Genomic DNA, 16,766 nt, shown 5'->3' with positions numbered 1-16,766 from the left:
CATCATCTTTGTTTTTAGATATATTTTTCCTACGTGGAATGTTTCCCTCTATCTCACACACACACACACACACACACACACACACACACAGACAGACAGACAGACAGACAGACAGAGGTTCATTAACATGGACTTCTTGTTATTTTTGAACTTTTCAATCCACACAATTTTGATCACCATAAACAGTTTTCCCCTGAACTTGCATTGCATTCACCGAATCAGTTTTCAGCCTTCCTGCTTAAGCTCATGGCTAGTGGTTACTGATATTGCAGGATAAATATGTCATAAAAGAGTATGAGATCAAATGAACACCAAAACAGCATGCTGTAAAATTGAAAACTCAAATTTTATTTTGCCCGCTCCTAAGATCAATGCCTTAGTATAGAGAACTTTTTCAGCCTCAAAAAGTATTAAGTGTGTGCACACACATTAAAACCTTACAAATATGGTTCCATTGTCAATTGAAAACGATCTGTTGCAACTCAGGTACTAAGGTTTTACAACACAGTGATCAGAAAATTTGCCAAAAAGGAGGAGGAGGAACTACCTTCATTATGTACAAGAGAATTTTACATTTACACATGACATTTATGTTTTTTCTAACTGCTTACCCTAATAATAAGTATGGTACATGCCACCAGTAGAAATATAAGCAACTTTCAACTTAAGAGCACATCAACATCATCAGTGCTGAATAGGTTTATGAAATTTGTCAGCCGTAGTGTGTACAGCTGGCAAAAAATTCAGTATTTTCATTTTTACAGCTGTCATTTGAAAATTATTTCTTGTAAATTTAATCACTAGTTCTTATTTTAAATGAACAAATTGAAACAATGTCATAGGATAAAAATGTTGATACTGGGTTTCAGTAGATGATATGGTAAACGTTTGAGGACGCAATGAGACTTTAAATTACAACAACCAAGCTAGACAGCAAATGCCCAAATAAGATGCTTTTACAGCAGCATTGATTTATAAACCTTTGTAGGGTGGTATGCTAGATTTTAGTCTTGGCTGAATGCAATTTTAGTTGTCCAGTGGCTGCCATTCTACTTACACTCAATTACTTCACCCGATTTTTATTCACTAACATAGATTTCATGCAGAGAGCTTACAAGAAAGATTACATTCCTGCATAAGACTTATGTAGATCAGCCTGTTCCAACTCTGTCCCATAGGGCACAAGCACCTGCCAGCTCATGCACGTATGTGCAGATAGCAAACACTACCATTCTGATGGTTCTATTGCTGTGCATTCCCACCTTGTTCTGTTGCATGTGTAAGCCTTCTATACTCCCCTGCCATTGGTTTCTTGCACGACGCATACAGCCACGTAATTTTTGATCTGAATGCCCAAATATTAGCCTTTTGCTTACCTCTTTCTTCCGGGCACTCAGCTTGGATCCCAGCTCTTCGGCTGGAACACCCTGATATAAATTAAATATTTTATGTTAGGCCTATAATCAATGTACATTTCTGAACATTTTTCATTAAATCTGCTGTATAAAAATGCCTAAGTACATGTGACTGAGTAAACCTCAACACTCTTGGTTTGACTACACACTTCTGTATGTTACAAGAAACTGTATGACCTTAAAAGCTGAGAGGAGCACTGCAATGCAGATACAAATGTAGACTTAATATGGAGTGCACATTCAAACCGGAGCCTGGACTTAGTTGCAGCCCATGAGCTGTGATAAATCAACCTATCTGGTCCAGCCCAGTGTGTTGCACTGCACAGGCTCGTGGGATGGGCCTGTGTGGCAGGCCAGCAAGCAGCCAAAAAGCCCGCCTGCATTGTGCTGCTGTGGGATAACACCCCGCAGCGCATGCATCTGCTGCTAACACTATCCTTAAACCTAATTTTTCAAGTGATTTAACACTTTCTGCTGAGTCTTCAATCTTCCTTTGTGTAGGTTAGTCCTGAAAGATTACTATGGATCAATGGAATGGAGTTCATCTTAGGTGCATTTCAAACTAACTTCAGAATGGCTTGCAGAATATTTAAATCTCACTGACACTTTCAAAAAAAGTCCTTAGTGTCTGAAAAGTACTATCATTTCAGAAATTTCCCATGGAAAATTAAGTAAAAAAAATGGTCTCCTACACCAGAATTTTTCCAAATCTACAAGTGACACATACTTCGACAGTTCAACACCAAGCAGTGAAAAAATATTGAAAGTGTGGAACTTTTGTATCTCTGCATTAAATGCACAAAGAAACCTAAGTCGAGGTTTAACAGTTATTGGAGTCATCTCTTATGTAAGTGACATAGAATCAGCCTCTCACATACAAAACTAAATCTCTCTACTATGGAGGGCACACCTAAAGTTTTACTGAACAGTTTCTTTATTACTTCACTGATATAAATCACCTGAAACTTCTCAAGCATGCTCCAATCAAACAACATTCACAATGCTGAAACTGTTTCACTTTTTGCAAGCTAAAGGCGTCTACGAGCTTGAGAAACAAATAGAAAAATTAATTGTTGCTGAACTAAGGCAATATATAATATAATTTTTCTATGTAGTTCATCATCCACAAATTACAATATACCGGGTGATCAAAAAGTCAGTATACATTTGAAAACTGAATAAATCACAGAATAATGTAGATAGAGAGGTACAAATAGACACACATGCTTGGAATGACATGGGGTTTTATTAGAACAAAAAAGACAGATGGCACTTCATCTGATCAGAATAGCAATAATTAGCATAACAAAGTAAAGAGGATGTTCTTTATAGGAAATGCTCAATATGTCCACCATCATTCCTCAACAATACTGTAGTCGAGGAATAATGTGATGAACTGCACTGTAAAGCATGTCCGGAGTTATGGTGAGGCATTGGCGTCAGATGTTGTCTTTCAGCATCCCTAGAGATGTCGGTCGATCACGATACACTTGCGACTTCAGGTAACCCGAAAGCCAATAATCACACGGACTGAGGTCTGGGGACCTGGGAGGCCAAGCATGACGAAAGTGGCGGCTGAGCACACGATCGTCACCAAACCCCATTTCATTTCCAGCATGTGTGTCAATTTGTACCTCTCTATCTACATTATTCCATGGTTTATTAAGTTTTCAAATTTATACTGACTTTTTGATCACCCGGTATTTAATCTCAGTTTGTATTTGTAACTACATAATTTTGAGAACTCGTCAAAACCTGGAAAAAAAAAAATAATAAAATAAAATAAAATGAATAAAATAATTCTTATTGTCTCATTCCAATACTTCAATATCTGTGGTTTCCATCACCATTAGCTGATAATAAGCACCATGTTTACACACTGGCAGCAGAAAGGAAGGAAGAATAGGATTTAATGGTCAGTTAACATCAAGGTCATTGGAGATGGAGCAAAAGTTCGGACTGTGTCAAGGTCAGGTAAGGAAATTGGCTATGCCATTTCAAAGGTAGCATCCTGGCATTTGTCTAGAATGATTTAGGGAAAACACGGAAAACTTACGTCTGAATGGCCAGACGCAGATTTGAACCAGTGTTGTCCTGAATGTGAGTCTAGCGTGTTAACCACTGTCAGCCCAACAGAAGAATGACCTTGCTGGAGGAAACGGAAATGACATTTGAGATGTATGTCATGCTGCACCAATATTAGTGATCAAATGTCTGTTCTGAGAAGTGAAGGGCAGGGGGAGGGCACATTTTTTAACTTTAAAATACTTATTATTTTTATTGCAATCCACGTAAATGTGGACACCCACTACATACTGATAGTAACATTTATTAACATATTTTTCTTATACAGAGCTGCTTCCTGTCCTTCCTCGTACTACTACCACGCATTGTGCATAACCACACTGGATGTTCTAATATGATAAAGGTATGGAAATTTGTTTCATTGGGTATCAGTCTCTGTATTCTACATTGTTGTGTAGCATCAATAAGCTCGATTTATTTTTTTTCTACATAAAATTCAGACAAATCATTATTGATTTACTATTTAAGTAAATATTCTATAAATAACAATTATGCATGTTACCCAGTCATATCCCAAATTCAGCTATTATTAATGTTCTTTTATATTTTTTATTGCAATTTAAAATTAAATTGTTTCAATTACTTATTTTATTTTATAAAATTAATTTTAATAATTTCAAATTACTGGCACAAGAACAAAAAAGATTATTTTTTTAAACTCAAATTTCTTTATGTAATATCTCTGAATCGACTGTGTACAGTTTCAGGTATGAACAGCTTACCAGACGTCCAGATAAATCCAGCTACGTCCCCCTTTTTATCTCTTTGTTCACATCTGGGCGGATTTTTACATTGTCGTCCTTTTTTCACAAAGTTGACCGTAATAAAATTATATTTGCTGTCATTCATGATCTATTGCTCTTTTCTCAAATACCTTATCTACAGATGGCAGCAGGATTATCAATTTCACTGATTTTCCGCAACTGATCATTGACTGATCCGCAAGTGTGTTCCACATTTTCAGTTCTGGTTTCACCTTGTCTTAGCTTGGCATTATACATGTGTTTCATGTCATGTACTCAGTACTCATGTGTGAGTGTGATTTGATCTTTATTGTAATCAAGTGAGTTATATAAAGTATCTGGCAATGACTAAACACAAGGGTACATTCTCAGATGTTCTTTCTTACAGATATCCTGCCTTCAAGCATGGGAGAAATGAATTTGAAACTGAATGTAAAATATGTGGAGCTCGAAACATCTTAGTGGCCAAAAGAGGTAAGAAATAGCTTAACAGATAGTTTTATTGTCATAGTTTTATTTCATGGTTTCTTAGTCAATCAATTTACTTCTGTGAGAAAAAACTGGTGATAAAATTCTCCAGTTCTGCACAGAATACATAAACATCATTTAATATGATTTAATGTTATAAAATAAAATGCATGTCACTGTGTCACTGAAATATTTTAAATTTATTGTACTTGGTGGCCAAGATCTCGATCATCACACATTTCATTTTAGAATCATATTACCACTCAGAAGCATAAGAAAAATCTTAAGGCGTGCAGTTCAATGTCTAGGACACACACATTATTTCAGCAACAGTGATCTACTTCTGCTTTAAGTCACCAAGTTCTTGCTGGAGAAAGAGCAATAGCATTCGATAATGTTATCCATTTTAGCTTCGGTCAATGGATTGAATGCCAAAATTTAATAAAGTCATTTGTTTCAGATCTTGCTAAAAAGATGATCTCAGCCAGAAAAATCTCAAAGCACTGAGACAATGTAATTGGTCCTCATGCCTTGAAAGTAACTATGGAAGCTTTGACTGGCGAACCCTGGTTTGGTGTCACAACCGGTGGAAGTAACAACAGCAATACAAAAATGTTCCCCATTCTTTTTCGGTATTTTGACTACAATCTTGGTGGTTTAATAACAAAAGCAACTGACCTAAAATTTACCCATAATGAAACATCCGAGACTGTTGAACAGAATATTACAAAAACACTACGTAATTTCCTATTGCTAATAAGAGTGTGTCATTTACCGTTGATAGTGCTAACACAAACTTTGGAGGTGTAAATCATAAGGAAGGCAAGAATACATACAGCAGATTAAAAAGACATCTTTGAACAATAAGGATTTAATCAGTATGAGATGTCCCATTCACATTTTGCATAATGCAATTCAGCATGGTGCTGACAGTCTTTCCGTTGATTTGGCATGAGTCATTGTGAAAATTACACTATTTGAATGGAACAATTACACTCCTTGTGTGAATTTGTCGAGGTAAATTACAAACAAGTCCTGGCTTATGTGGAAACTAGGTGGTTGTCTATTTCCCCAGGCACTGAAACGGTACTGGGAATATAGCCTGCTCTGAAATATTACTTTTTGTCAGAAAGAAAGCCACCAAATGTTTTATTTCAGTTCTTTGAGAATACATTAAGTGAAACCTACTTATGGCATTTGCATTCATTGATATATGTGTTCAGTTCAAATATTGTACAGCTAGAAAAGGACAACTCTGTGCTTGAAGTGACTGACATTTTAGATTCTGTACATAAAGTGTTTGAAGACTAATTAAATGTAAAATTCATTTTCCTAAACATTCAGCAGAAGCTGGAAATTGTAACAGAAACGGCTTTGATAAATAAGTTAAACTTTTCCTGGTGGAAACAATGTTGCTTTATCAATCATGCCATGAATATTTAAAATGATGGCTCTGTATATTTGATGACTTTTTCTGTTTCAAACAGATGTTTCTTGAAAAGGTGTTAACTACAGTGACATTGAAGAAAAATGTAAATATTTTGGAATCACAGATGTAAAACTTTTTGACCAATTCTGTAATTTTAGGCAATTTCTGAAAAGAATAGTAATGATCCTTAATTTAATGGGTTAACTTGTAGTGGTGGAAAAAGAAGAAATGGGCCAAGTATTTTTGTGAAAGTTGGTCTGCTGATTGTCATTCAGAACTGTTAAAATTCGCTAATACTTTATCAGTACATCATGGCATGATGCAAATACAAAAAGAGTATTTTTGCTCATTACAACACAGTGGGCTGGAGATGGGAATAGGTTGAACCTTGAATCTGTTAAAGGTGTGTTGATGGTCTAGTATAATTTAAAAGAACTTTTCTGTCTCTCTCTTTTTACAACTATTTGCTAAGCAAGCCCAAACTTCTACAGAAAATTGGATCTTCAGAGAAGTACTAATAAAGGTTAAGGATTGTTATGTCTATTAATTAATTTATTTATTAAATTTGAATTTGTCCTCCTTTTTGAAACTGTTTGTTCTCTTTTTTTATATGTCTGTATCTGGTCCCCCTTGGCATGAGTTGCTGTGCAAACAGAGCTTGTATGACGAGAATGTGAAGTATGGTGTGCATGTGTTCAACATTTTGTGTGAAAAAAAGGAAGTAAATAAACTGATACCTCAGTGAAAGCTGGAAGTCAAAATTACTTCATACAATGAAGTGTGCACATGAATAATGCTTATGGCACACTTTGACGTTTTGTAGAATCACATGGAATAATGTTTATGTGCCAGGCTACATCACCTTCTGTAATAGTTAACCTGTTTACAGTCTGAGGGCAGCAGTAAACAGTGAGGAGATTAATGCAGTTTTCACACCTCTTGTGTGAACAATGCTCTATGTTACAAGGGTGGTGGCGTGTAGAAGGGTGACACTTACAGCAAGTGGTTTGAAATGTATAAATAACGCAGAGAAAAGTAAAATTCACTTCAGTAATTGGCAGGATATTAAAGGGAAAAGACTTTGTGATGCTTGATTTGAATACAAACCACAAAAAGGTAATGTAGTTCCTGCAAAACTGCCTACAAGACAGGTGAGAAGAATAATGTTGTTTGGGTTTCGTATAAAGGGATATGTCTATAGAGTAGCGCACACACACAGAAGAGCCAGAGAAACTGGTCCACCTGCTTAATATTGTGTAGGGCCCACGAGAGCACACAGTGTGACGCAACATGACATGGCATGGACTCGACTAATGTTTGAAGTAGTGCTGAAGGGAATTGACACCATGAATCCTGCAAGGCTGTCCATAAATCTGTAAGAGTATGAGGGGATGGAAATCCCTTCTCAACAGCACATTGCAAGGTACCGCAGATAAGCTCAATACTGTTCATATCTGGGGAGTCTGGAAGCCAGCGGAAGTGTTTAAACTCAAAAGAGCATTCCTGGAGCCACCCTATAGCAATTCTGGACATGTAGGGTGTTGCATTGTCCTGCTGGAATTGCCCCAGCCTGTTGGAATGCACAATGGACATGAATAAATGCAGGTGTCAGACGGGATGCTTATGTACGTGTCACCTTCAAAAGTCATATTTAGACGTATCAGGGGTCCCCCATCACTCCAACTGCCCCCCCCCCCCCCCCCCCCCCCGGCCATTACAGATCCTCCATCAGCTAGAACGGTCACCTGCTGACATGCAGGGTCAATGGATTCATGAGCTTGTCTCCATATCCGTACACATCCATCCCCTCAATACAATTTGAAATGAGACTCATTCGACGAGGCGACATGTTTCCAGTCACCAGCAGTCCAATGTCAATGTTGATGGGCCCAGGTGAGGTGTGAGGCTTTGTATTGTGCAGTAATCATGGCCACACAAGGGAGCCTTTGGCTCTGAAAGCCCTTATGAATTGAATGGTTTACACGCTGACACTTGATGGTCGAGACCTGAAATCTGCAACAATTTGCAGAAGGGTTGCACTTCTGTCATGTTGAACAATTCTCCTCAGTTGCCATTGGTACTGTTCTTACAGGATCTTTCTCCAGCCTCACCGATGTAGGAGATTTGATGATTTACCACATTCCTGATATTCACAGTATACTCATGAAATGGTCGTATGGAAGAATCGCTACCTCAGAGATGCTGTGTCCCATCGCTCATGTGCCAACTATAACACCACGTTCAAACTCACTTATATCTTGATAATCTGCCATTGTAACAGCAGTAACTGATCTTATATCTGTGCCAGACACTTGCTGTCTTATATAGGCATTGCCGACTATAGCACCATATTCTGCCTGTTTTCATATTTCTGTATTTGAACACGCATGGCTATACCAGTTTCTATGGTGCTTCAGTGTACGTCCTGTACAGTGGCACATGTGCCTTCTACAGTACGTGGCTCTAACGACATAAATTATGTACACCTTCTGAAAACACCACAGTAAAAATACGAAACGTGAACAAAATTAACTACAGATATGTAGTTATCACTGATGAAAAAATATAATGCATAACCTGAGCACTGCTATATTATCAAGAGAATGTGAAGTACGATATTCCAATGGAATATTACAGGTAGTAATGTTGATAATCCAACTGAAGGTTAGGTAGTAATAGCGACTGCTTACATGATTCAGGATATGTATGCAAATGAAGGAAAGATAAGACAGACGAGACTTCACGGAGACAAGCTACTTTCAAGCACAAAGTCCAGTCAGAAGAAGTGTGTCAAAAACATTGGACATATTCTGCATCACCCAAAGGCGAATACAGACCCTTGAACATACACTAAAAGGTGAAATGACAACTCCTACAGATGGTCGAGGAAAATATATCAATACGCCACATGCCATATCAAATGAGGACAGGGCTCTGTTTCAAAAACACATTTAGAGTTTGCCAACGCAGATGAGCCTTTACAGCAGAAATAAATTGTCAAAAGAATATCTATACCGTGATCTCAACCTCTGCAGAATGTATCAATAGTTTACCGAAAACTTTCCTGATAAATCAATAAGCAAGTCATAGTATCAAAGTGTGTAGCAAACAATTGTAATTCGTGTATCGGAAGGCCTAAATCAGATACTTGCAGATGGTGTAATTTGTTGTTTAACAAAATGATTGCATCTTCAGACAAAACAGAACTGCACAATATCAAACTTGAGTCAGTTGCATCAGGCAAAAGTAGACCAAGCATACAAAGTGATAAACAATATGGAAATGGCTAAAAGGAACAATACACAAGTTATGTGTGTTGACCCACAACAGGTTTTACTTTGTCCTAGGTTGACACATTCCACAGCGTTCTATCGCAGACAGTTGTTACTGTATAATTTTGTGGTTCATGACGTTGGTACTGGAAACATCACAGTAAAGGAGAAGTTCAGCCGAGATAGTTCCTGTCTCTTTCAATTTGTGATGAACAATTACAATACACTTGAAGAAGGTATGGATGCAAAATCATTGTATGGTGGCTGTGTCAAACGGAACAATAACTGGCGTGTTTTAGTGCTTTATTCCTACTCTCCTGGAAAATGAAAAAGAACACCATGAATTCATCACCCCAGCAGGGGGAAATTTTATTGACACATTCTTTAGGATGTAAAAAACACTATCACACAGACAGAGCCATATGCATGTGAGTAAATCACAGTCAACAGAGTGCACACAATATCAGTGCTAGTACTGTGTATACCTTTCTTTTGTAACAATGCAGGCTGAAATTCTCCCATGGAGACAATTGTAAAGGTGCTGAACGTAGTCTTACAGAATGGCCTGCCATGCAATTTACACCTGGTGCTTCTGTTGGGCCAGTGTTAGTGCTGGACGTGCAGTCCACACAAGATGATATTTCATCCAGTCCCAAACATGCTGAATGGGAGACAGACCTGGGGATTGCATTGGTCAGGGTTGTTGAGATACATGTTCAAGAGTACAGAGGGTGGCACGGGATACATGTGAACACGCATTTTCCTGTTGGAAAAACACATCACCTTGCTGAATGGTAGCATGATGGTTTGAATGTACCACGCTCTGTTCAATGTTGCCTTGATGACCACCAGAGGAGTACGGCCAGTGTAGGGTATTGCTCTCCACATCGTGATTCTGGGTGTTGGCCCTTTGAGCCTATGTCATATATATTCCTGATTTTGGCTCTCACACGCATGACGCCACACATGTGTACGACCATCACTGACACCAAGGCAGAAGCAACTCTCGTCACTGAAGACAACATATCTCCATTCTTTGTTCCATAAACGCCTATCGTGACACCACTGGAGGAGGGTTAATGATGTTGCGGCATGAAAAGAACATGCTTTAAAGGTACACAGACTCTAGCCCTGTTTCATGGAGATGGTTGCGAATGGTTCTTGCTGATACCCCTGAAGCAACAGTGTCCCTAAGTTGTGAAGTGACAGTGTGGTCCAGAACGGCTTTTTGTAGGATGTGACGGTCTTTGCATGCATCTAAGTGTCATCGCTCTCCAGACCCAGGTTCACAGGCATGCGCACCTTCCACTGACCACTGGTGACAACACTGATGCACTGTGGAAACCTCGCACCCCCGTATGTTGCGCAATTCTGCGGTATGTCCACCTGGCCTCCTGTAGGCTCACAATATTCCCTCGCTATTACTGTATGTTCTCGCTCATATGCTCTCATTCAAACTCCACCAATTGCACAAAAGGTTCATGTATACGCTGTCGTGGCATGTTAACAATGCTGTGGACACCGAAGGAGCTCCGTATGACACATCAAACTGGCTGCCATTGGCTCTGGCAGTGACCAACCGCTGCACAGCTAGCAACAATCCACGGCCGATAACGAGATTCCTGGTGTGTATGCAGCGCTGCATATTTGTTCATCGCATGCACCACCCTCTCATAGTGTACAGTGCAAGTCTGATAGGTCTTATTCACTCGTGCCACTGTGTTTGTTTTTCGTTTTGTAGGAGTGTATCTGGTCAACTGCAAGTACTTCACAGATACACATCAAAAGTTTTTATGTTCAGGTACTAGTTTCCTACCTTGTGACAGGGACTTCACAATTATCCGAGAAAAGAAACAAAGTGTCCAAAGTTCCTTCAGAATGAAAGCATCCACTGAGTTGGTTTTGAAGAAGCCACATGGTTTGAAAACTACTGGTGTACTCTGGTTGAAGTTGTGTAGTGACAGTCCTCAAGGTGTAAGTGTGCATCATAGTCACAAAGCGCTTTGCTCTTGCGTAGACACTGTATGTTGAACAATGGTTCCCTTCTGGTTTTTGGTTGCTCTACAATGGGGCACTGAAACTTCATAAGGGGAAGAAATGAAATCGACTAGACATGGTTCACGAATGGAGCCAAAATACTGGCATTCTTTACAAAAGCTTGCAGTGTGAGAACTGAGTTTAATGTACCAGATTTGTCTCTCAACCTGATGACAAACTCATGTTTTATGGCATTCTGGCCCGAACTATTGGAGTTGGCGGTCATGTGTGCATGAGATGTGCTTGCTTGTGTGAATGCATGGTGTGTGTTTCTCTCTCTCTTTTTCCGGTGAAGGCTGAGGTTGAAAGTTTATGTGTAAATGTCTATTAATTGTGCCTGCCTGTGAATTAGAGTGTTGTCTTTGCAGTAAGTAGCAATCTGTGTTTTCCTACACTGTTTTATACCTGCCTGGAGTTTCCATTGCTTCATGTTCTAATACTTTTTTTTAAGACTAAAGTAATCATTCATAATAAATATTATTTTGTATCTAGCTATAATTTTCTTGCGTACAACCTTTGGATCATGGACAATCTTATCAAAAACCAAAAACACAACCAAGTAGTTTTCAGCCTGTATGCATAAACAATACATTTCTGCTATTACATTTTTATTTTACAATATTTATCTGGAATTAACAGTTTTTGTTAATTTCGTAAAAACTGCAAAATATGTCATACATGATAATTCATGCACATCAAATCACCAGCTTCACAGGTGACATACAGATAACACAAAACCAGGCATCTAATGGAATGATGCAATCAAAATTTGATGACACCAATCTGAGAGACGTAAAAATTATGCTTTTCTTGGGTAACATTTATAACATTACAACAAACTTGTTATTTTGGAATACATTGCTGTTACAATGGAAGTCTAAATATATTTAACAGTTGAGAAGAGCAGGAGCATTACATTATTCTATTGGGTTGTGTTCTCTTAAAAAAAGGGTTTCACACCTTTTATTCACAGCACACCACACTGGCCAAGACAAAATACTGCTGTACAACCAAAATCTGCAACAGACAACAAGAATTACAATGAAATGCTTCACTTGATGTGGCACAATGAACTCCTGCACCAGAGTATGTCCCATGTACATCATTTAACAATGAATTAGTTTGAGGAAATAACAATATTAGTACATGACATTTGTCTGTCTTCTGCAACTATTAGTTCTCTCTCTCTCTCTCTCTCTCTCTCTTTTTTTTTGGGGGGGGGGGGGGGGAGGTATGTTGAAGAAAGTTGCAAAAAAAAAAAAGAGGGCAAGTCACTTTTATTCCTCACTACATCCTGGAATCTTAGTGACCTACACTTTCCTTTTAATCTTCCCTATTCCCCACCACAACCCCCTTTCAAACAAGGCATAGTCCCAATTGCCAGGATATTCTCATTTTACTTTCATGAGTGTCCAATCATGAATGGACAGTCTGAGTTTCTGCAAAAAAAATCTTGGTGGCCATGCTAAAATCCCCTCATCAAAACAGAACCTAGTCTAATGCCATTTAAAGATTATAAGGTTTATAGTTAAATGAAATAACGTTGTTTGCAGATAACTATAAGTATGGCCTATTATTCTCGTCTTTTCTGTTGTTACTGAATATGTAACTGCTCTGTATTATAACATTCTGAAAAGATACTTCCTACACCAGTTTTTTTGATAGAAACAGGTGACAGAGCTACAATCAGTCTTTCTTTAGGTATCAATGAATAATGTTCCTTAAAGTCAGTCCACACTGAGTATTAAAAGAGCACAGTTTCATTAATTGGGACACCCATCTTGCTGACTTACTCCACCCTCCACATCCCCAAAACTTCCTCCACCTTCCATGAACACACTGTTCCAGAACACCCATTCCACAACACTGTTGTCACGTTTACAACAAAACTCAATACTTCATAAAGACCTCCCCTTTGGCCCAAAACTTAAGTTCAACCATATTGGACTTGTAAGGTACCTCCTTACCTTTACTCATTCTCTGCAGTGGAAACATTTCTTCGTCAACCAAAACACCAAATAGAATCTTATTTACGAGGGTTGACTGAAAAGTAATGCCTCCACCTTCATAACTCTTCAACAGTTGGCAGCATCGGTATACGGCAGGTACTGGCTTGTTCCACAGCCTCTTCTCTACGGCTCCAGTTGACAGGAAGCCTTATCATTGAACAGTTGTGTTGTTACAGTGTTAAGTATGGAACCGTGCACAGATGGTTGGTCAATGCAAATTAAGCAATGTGCAGTCACTGAATTCTAGACAGCAGAAGTGTCATCCCAAAGGAGATTCATCAGAGAATTAAAGCAGTTTATTGTGACTGTATTGATGTGAGCACTGTGCATCATTGGGTGAGTAAGTTTAAAAATGTTGAGGCAGGAACATCTGACTTGCGTGACAAACAAAGAGTTGGACGTCTTGTGACAGCGACCACCGCGTTTCACACAGAAAATGTTGCAGATTGATTCAGGATGAGCGTCGTATCACTCAGAGAGAAACTGCAAGCACAATCTGCTTTACACAAGAACATGTGGGTCACATTATAGCTTTGCCTGGCTATCTGAAGATCTGTGCACGACTTCTCTCCCTTTGATTACGCCATTTTCAGTCCCCTTCAAAAGGCTGAGGGGCACACGATTCGCCTCAGCTGTACGTGCAGAATTTGTTAACGTCACAGCCTCGGAATTTTATGAGAGCCATTCACCCCCTTGTATCGCAGTGGAACAAGTGTCTCAACAGCTGGGGTCAATACTTCTAACATACAGGTGCTGGTTTCTGTAACTATGCCTCCGGCTCCTTTCTTTTTGAACACCCCTTGTTTATTGCCCCTACATAATGCAAAATGTTTACAAAAATACTTTCATTCAAAAATCCTTTTCAGCACTCCATCTGTAGAGACCTCATCGTTTGATGGGACACAAAATCCAATTTTTCTTTCCTTCCTTCTTCCTGTCCTTCCAACGAAGAAATCCAACAAGCCATCATGTAAGTCTACAATGTCATTAGTCACACCTGAACCCGCTGAATAGTTGAGGTGCTTAGTCCTGTACAAAACTTCAGAGCTATAAAGTAAACAATTTAACTCCCCCCAAGGACTTTACATTATTAGGAAGATTTTACATTAATTTTTCATTATAACATAAGATTTATATGTTTGTGGTACTGTAAACAAACATGGTTTTGTTATTTGTTACTGACTGTAATAAGTGAGATCAAAACTTCATTTTCAAACTCAGGATTTGTCAACAATCAAAATCTTATACTGTGGTCGAACACAAATCCACAGAGGCTTCTTTAACCATTAGGCCACTGTGTCAAATCATAGTATGGTATTTTGTATTATTGTTTTATGCTCTAAAATAAAACAAACTGTTTACCTTATCCATATTTTGTGGGGTATGACATGAATGTACTGTTTCTGTGAGTCACAGCCTCATAATTACCAGTCATTTGATATCAACTGTTGAATAAAGACTCCCTGTGCACTTTTCCTTGCATCAGTCACCAGCTATTCATCTCTGTGTTGCTCCTGCATAGGTTTCAATGTCATCTGTGCACCTTCCATTAGCTAATCATCTCAGTCTTTTGTTATATCTGGGAATTTAGAAAAGAACATTAGTCCATCTGCTATCTGCCCACTTTGCAACTGTCCACCTCCATAGCTGAGTGCTTAGCAGAATGCCTTACAATAGGCCCAGTTTCAATCCCTGGCCAGGTCAGAGATTTTATCAACTCAGGGACTGAGTGTTGAGCTATCTTCATTATTGTTTCATCCTTATTGAGGTGCAAAGCACAGGAGTGGCATCAACTAAAAGGATTTGTACCAGGCGAATGGTCTACTCAGTGGGAGGCCCTAGCCACCTGCACATTTCAGTTCATTTACTTCACTCCTCCTCTGATCCACCTCCATTTCATTTTCCTGATTCCTTTATTTGTTTTTTCTATCTCTTCTAATAATTCCCAACATGAATCTCTCCATTACTCACTGAGCAGAAAAGTTTCTGAATGCTTTTTGCATTAGTAGTTCATTTCTTGGTGTCAGAAATGAAAACTGTTAGTGCACACATTTTAAACTCTTTTTTTCAGATATAATGGAATCTTAATTTTTGCAAACTTATTTAGTTAACTAATTTTCGAAACCTTATTTAGTTTACCAAAGTACTCCAGCCTATTTTTTACGCCTATGTTTCTTTTTCCTTCTTGCTCAGTCAAATTGTTGTTTTCAACTGCCTTATGTACAAAACCTCATCAATTGCATCTGTGACTTCATAATTAAAAAGGCCTATTTTCTTCTTGATGTGCCAATTGTTCATTAATTGTTGTTATTGACTTTCTAGTGTCCTATCAAACTTTTTCTATTAATTTCTTCTACTTGTTGTTGAAGTTCCTCTACACTGGTGAAAATGGTTTAGATATGTTCCATTGTCACACATTGCTTCTTCTTCCAGTTTAGAATTTCTCAATGTACTGATGAAGAGAATTCCTTGAAATATGCATTCTTCTTTATATTAACGTAGATTGAATTAGTGCATTGTTTCTCAAGATCTATTATAGAAGTTTAGCTGAGTCATGTAAGGCTATCTGAAAACGTATTAATGTCAGTTGTAGCAGCAATTCACTGTAACAGATTCAGTCAGTTATGTTACATCTACTTCAAAACCAGCTCACTTCTTTGCATAATGTAATGTTTGGTTTATATGGTTGGTGGTAATTTTAGTGTCCATTTCTTGTGAAATAATTCTTCAGTTTTTGAGGAACTTTCTTTCTATGCAGACAGCGTGTAAATAATTTTGAAGGTTCCTTCTCTTCCTTCTTACTGCAAAAACACACTAACACGAAAATTTAAAAAACAAAAGTACAAAAAATGCAACACGAAGGAATTACACACATGGAACGGAAATCTTTAGATCTGATGTACATGTACAGACAAACAAATGATTACAATTTCAGAAAAATTGGATGATTTATTCAGGAGAGAGAGCTTTATAAATTGAGCAAGCCAATAAGACATTGGTCCACCTCCGGCCCATAGGCAAGCAGTTATTCAGCTTGGAATTGATTAACAGAGTTGTTGAATGTCCTCTTGAGCGATATTGTGCCAGATTCTGTCTATTTAGCATGTTGGATCAACAAAATCTCAAGCAGGTTGGAGGGGCCTGCCCATAATGCTACAAACATTCTCAATTGGGGAGTGATCCGGCAAACTTACAAGTCAAGGTAGGGTTTGACAAGCGTGAAGACAAGCAGTAGAAACTTGCCATGTGTGGGCAGGCATTGTCTTGCTGAAATGTGATCCCACGATGGCTTGCCTGAAGGGCAACAA

General features: G+C 38.4%; 1 protein-coding gene and 1 long non-coding RNA gene across 2 annotated transcripts in view; one reads left to right on the top strand and one right to left on the bottom strand.

The window, feature by feature from the left end:
• Positions 1 to 3,767: 3,767 nt before the first annotated feature.
• LOC126284052 (uncharacterized) lies at positions 3,768 to 7,778 on the top strand. Its single transcript, XR_007551430.1, has 3 exons — positions 3,768 to 3,843; positions 4,632 to 4,717; positions 5,172 to 7,778. It is a non-coding gene; the product is annotated as an uncharacterized LOC126284052 (long non-coding RNA).
• A 4,262-nt stretch (positions 7,779 to 12,040) lies between these two features.
• LOC126284049 (ribonuclease P protein subunit p29) overlaps positions 12,041 to 16,766 on the bottom strand; it is a 99,140-nt gene continuing 94,414 nt past the window's right edge. Inside the window, exon 6 of the mRNA XM_049982631.1 lies at positions 12,041 to 12,466. The gene's annotated coding sequence lies outside the window, so the exon portion shown is untranslated. The remainder of the gene's footprint in view (positions 12,467 to 16,766) is intronic.

This window comes from Schistocerca gregaria, chromosome 8, assembly GCF_023897955.1.
Source record: "Schistocerca gregaria isolate iqSchGreg1 chromosome 8, iqSchGreg1.2, whole genome shotgun sequence".
In the NCBI taxonomy this organism is placed as follows: Eukaryota; Metazoa; Arthropoda; class Insecta; order Orthoptera; family Acrididae; genus Schistocerca; species Schistocerca gregaria.
The sequence above is the reverse complement of the archived record's forward strand: the minus strand, read 5'-3'. Positions and strand labels throughout refer to the sequence as shown.